Source organism: Microtus ochrogaster, chromosome 10, assembly GCF_000317375.1.
Source record: "Microtus ochrogaster isolate Prairie Vole_2 chromosome 10, MicOch1.0, whole genome shotgun sequence".
NCBI classification, from domain to species: domain Eukaryota; kingdom Metazoa; phylum Chordata; class Mammalia; order Rodentia; family Cricetidae; genus Microtus; species Microtus ochrogaster.
The window spans coordinates 12,145,438-12,150,775 of record NC_022016.1 but is presented as its reverse complement, the minus strand read 5'-3'; positions in this window follow the sequence as shown (position 1 = coordinate 12,150,775).

Here is a 5,338-nt window from a genome sequence, read left to right as displayed (position 1 = left end):
AGAACACCTATGTAAGACAAGTTGGTACCAGTGGTGCTGGAGAATTGTCTGTATTCTGTCAATCATGTTTTAAATAAATGCTGATTGGCCAGGCAGGAAGTATAGGCAGGGAAACCAGACAGGAAGTAGAAATGATACAATGAGAAACAGGAGAATTTTGGGAAGAAGAAAGTTGATTGCTCCCATTCCTGCCCAGACCACCGAAGCAGTAGGATATGATCTGCCACACTGAAATAGGTACTGAGCCACATGGCTAAAATAGATCAGAATAATGGGCTAAGATAAGTCATAAGAGCTAATAAGTAGCCTGACCTAATGGGCCAATCAGCTTTATAACTTATAGAGATTTCTGTTTGATTTTCTTTAGGGCTTGCTGACTGTGGGGTACCAGGTGGGACAGAAACCCCCCAAAACCAGGCCCCATTCATGTTACATACCAGAAATAGGGTTTTTCTGTGACAAACCTGATCATGTGGTGGGGAGATTTGGGAATGACTTTGGAACTTTGAACTAGAAAAGCCGCTGAGTGTTGAGAGATCAGTGGGATGTTCTGCAGAACTTGGAAGATAAGAATGTTGAGAGCAGTGCAGAAGATGGAGGACTGGCTTGTGAAGTTTCAGAGGAAAGCTTAAAAATTTTAGCAGGTCAATTTTCTAATTTGATGTAAGGTTCTGACATTATGGTCAGCTAGAGCTGAAAAATCATCTGTGATTAACAAAATACCAGAACTACTAAAGTGAGAACTTTGCTTTGCTAGTATACAGTATGCTGGTTGGCTGGAGCTGAGAATTTAGAGGTGATTAAAACGAGACCAGTATTGTGGAAATGAAATCTTCTGGGAAGTGTTTCTTGAAAGTCAGCACACAGAAACTGTGCCCAGTGGTTACCAAGGTTGTACTTCATGCTGGCAGTTGAATGTGGAAGTGTAAGAGTCCCCGAGGCAGTACTGGTTTTTCAGGCATGAGGGGATAAGGAGAGAAGCTGAGTCTTGGTACTGTAAGAGGCCAGGAGAGGTCAATAGTGAAGGTGAAACCTCAGTAGTAGATGACTTTCTCTCATGAATATTGATGCAAAAATACTCAATAAAATACTAGCAAATCGAATCCGAGTTTATTTTTTCTTCTCTCAGTTTGTAGCTATTATTAGTAAGTTTGATAAAGAAAATCTCAATTATTGCATGCTCTGTTCTTGGGTTCTCTTCAGTTTTAACCTTTTCTTTGACTAAGTGATCCAATTCTCCAACCTTATTTTGGCACCTGATATTCTCTATGCAACTTGACATAGTCTATTGCTGAGGTTTTCATCAGAAATTTTTATTTGACTTTCTATAGTATTTTTTTTGGGGGGGACAGGGGCATATATTTTGCTTTAGTGTTCCTTTAGCAATTCTATATTTTCATTAAATTCTATTGCTATATCTTGAATTGTTTTTTATTATTTTGTTCAACTCTGTTTGCAGTTTTCTTTCATGATTCATTCAAATCCTCTTTGGGTTTCTTGAACATATTTGCAATCACTATTTTGAAATCACCATCTTATTTACTAGATAAGTTTCTTTTTACAGGAAACATTACATTGTGAGTATTAGTTTCTGGTGAAGAGATGATATGTTGGTTATTCATGTTTGTTCTTTGCAATGGGGCATAGACATCTAGAGTTAGGTTGTTGATGATGTTTATTAGTATGAGTTTTGGTCTCACCTTTGTTGAATGGGTGTTCCGATCAATTGTTTGTCATTATGTCAAGTAGTCAGATTATAGACCATCAAAATGATGTGTTGGGTTCAGTTATAGGCTACTCTGTGTTGATTCAAAACTTGGGTATAAGTAGTGGTCCCAGCTTAGTTAAAGATCTGTCAACTTCTGAATCTAGGAATAAAACTTTTGTAGGGATAGAAGATTCTCACTACTGTTTTGTTGTTTTGTTTTTTGCATTTTTTTAAGTCTGTGAAGGGCTCAATAAATTCTATATATAGTCCTCCAGTAGCAGAGCCTGGGGTCACAATAAGAGTTGGCAATGCTCTGTGACTATTAGACAAATAAGCCACATGGTCCTCAGGCTAAGGTGGGTGAGGTGGAGGACAGGCTGGCAAAGAGGAGGGGAGGAAGGAAGTAACAGAAAGTTACAGGATAAATCCACAAATGCCAAGTCCATCATGCTTCCTAGGCATGTTTTTCTTCTACCTGAACATAGTGTACAAATAATGCCAGCAACTTATCCTTATTTTATGTTTATATTTATATTTACATTTTTTACGTGTGTGTGTGTGTGTGTGTGTGTGTGTGTGTGTGTGTGTATGTGCATTTGCAGGTCAGAAGACAACTTGTGGAAGTCAATGTTCTCTTTATGTTATATAGGATCTGAGGATCAAACTCACGTTAACAGACTTTACATCAAGTTCCTCAACCTCACAAACCCAGGCAGTCTTTCTTTGATGTGGGGCTGCAGCTTACTTTTTTGGTATATCCAGCTAAATGCTTTGTAACTCTTTATTTCAAAATAACTTATAAACTAAAATTCTCAATAATGATGGCAAATTTGGGGGACCAAAAATAATTGAGGTACTGAACAGAGGTTAGAAAATCATTAGTATAAATAGGAATAATTGATAAAAAGCAGACTTATTCTAAAAATTAACTCTGATTTGATTTTGATAACATAAAAATGGCAAAATCAGCAATGAAAGACTACAATTAAGTCTCTGCATTACTAATTCAGTCATTTTATAACAACAGCAATCTTTCACAAGCAGGACAATTCACTGTATTTTTCTACTTTTCCAAACACATACTTGACTACTTTTAAAATTTTTTTCTTTTTAGTTTTCAGATAATAATGTAATTGAATCATTTCCCTTTCTCTTTCCTCTCTCAAAACCTTCCCATATGTTTCTCCATGCTTGTTCTCAGATTCATGATCATTCTTAAATCATTTCTCACGTATTACCTATGCATGATTGTGTCCTGAGATGAAAGTCTTATTGAAATGGATGAGAAGGCACTTCTTTCCTTCTACCCGATCCTAAGCTGGGCAGAAGCTTCACTTCTTGTCTTCCTGAAGGAAAAGAATTCACACCAGGACATGGGTAGAACAAGAAGATTGCCAAAGTTCATTTTTATTAGAAAGTAATCAAAAGCAAAGTATAGTCTTCAGAGTGGTGAATAGATGGAACTGAGCAGCAATGGTTTGACTTGTTCCTAGTTTCTGCTCCATTTATCTTCTAGAGCAGTCCAGAATGACCTACTTCCTGGAACAGAAATAAAATTTCATGGAAGCTGTCTTTATTTACACTATAGTCCGCTACAATTAGATACAATCATATGTATAAAAATGTAACTGTCCAAAAAAAAGTTGAAAATTTACTACAGAAGGGGCAATGATATATTAAATATCAGTACCTGCTGGAAATTGTTGAGAGCAACTTCGTTGTTCCGCCGCACACACCAATGCTTTCTCTTTCCTATCATCTGGTTAGTTTGGTTATCTTGTACCCAGCAGGAAGCCTTCTTGTTTATTTTCTTCAGTGTTCCTGACCTTCCTGTTTTGACCCTAACATTTGTTTTAACTGTAACATTATCATTATCTATGGTTGCCACCTCCTTGCTCTAACAATATCCTCCCAGAAAAAAAAGCCATAAGTATTTGAATATGAAGTGACACATAATTATTGCCAGAACAGTCACTGTGTCACAGTTTCTGCATTGAGGGCAGAGCTCACAAAACACAAGGTTCCCAGTGAGCCTAGCAGTGCCAGTGGTGTAATACGCCACCACTTTTAACACTTCCTCAATAGCAATCAAAATAAAAGCAAATTGAACTTCAACTTATAGAGCCAGCACACAGCCTTCAAACACATTACTGTTAACAACAGTGTCACCATCACTGGGGAACTTGTTAGTAATTCAGCATATGCATCTTAGAAAGCTCACTGGGCTATTTGTTCACTTTTGAGAAGTGCTATACAAATGCTATACACTAAAAATTGAGATCAGAGCTCTAACACACACTTTACCAGGGTATTTCATTTCACAAAAGTCAAGGTAGAAAGTGTACTTTTTATCAAATTTATATGAAGACTATTGAGTCATTTCCATGCTCCCATGTTAAAGCCCTAAATTGATAGTGAAATCAAAATAGCAATAGAAACTAAATTAAACTTCAATTACATTAATGATATTGATTCATTTTATTTTACTATCTTTCTTTATCTAGTGTGTGTATGTCTTTGCGTGTGCAATGTTTGTGGGTAATTGCAGAATGCATGTGTATAGCATAAGGAGTCCAAAAACAACTTTTAGGAGTTGGTTTTCTTTTATCATTGGGATCCAGGAGTTGAATTGTGGTTAGCAGGCTTGAAGAGTGATTGCTTTAGCCTTCTTGCCAGACTTAATGATCTATTTTGATCATTTGGAGGAATTTATCTTACTAAAATGTCACTGTGTCATACTGAAAAATAGTAGTGACTAAACTTGTGAATGGAAGCTCACCCCCACCACACAAAAAAGGTTCGCTTTCTGCTGATCTTCTTTTAACTTATTATGTTTGTATAATGTTGCTATTTATTAAACATGCTCACTACTTTGTATCCACTTCTTATTTTTCATTTTTATTAAAAATTGATTCTTTTCTCATATAATATATTCCATTGATTAATTAATTAGAAAATAAATGATAGTAGAGAGGTTGGAATGTTGCAGATCCGGAACCTATTTTCAATTTATTTTGGCCTCTATTCACTAGGGAGACGACTAAGTCCTGCTCAGGAACCAGATGTTGCTAGGTTTCCTAATGGTTTCCTCAGAGTAGGGAGTGAGAAGGTACAATGTCAATGCCATAGACACTGGGAGTCAGGTAAAAGGCCTACAGCAGACTCACTTATTCAGCAATGCGGAGAGCCTTACCTTGCTTACTCTGCTCCCAGCAGGCAGACTGAGTTCTGGTCTGTTGACAGTGTGTGGTCACCCCTCATTGAATAGACATGACAAGGACCTCTGAAAACAGCTGTTGTTAGGTCCTCAGGCAGCATCATGTGACCCTATTGGCTAGACACAATCAGTGCCTCTGATAACAACTGTAGCTAGGCCCTCGGGCAGACTCCAGGTTAGCTCAACCTCTTGGTCTTGTAGGCCTTATATTCCTACAAGATAGGATAGTTCACTTCCCCTTAAGTTGCACTTCACCTTTAACAACCTGTATCTTCTGTATCTTCCTTAAATTTTTTCAAAACATTTACTTATTATGTATACAATATTCTGTCTGTATGTCTGCAGGCCAGAAGAGGGCACCAGACCTCATTACAGATGGTTGTGAGCCACCATGTGGTTGCCAGGAATTGAAC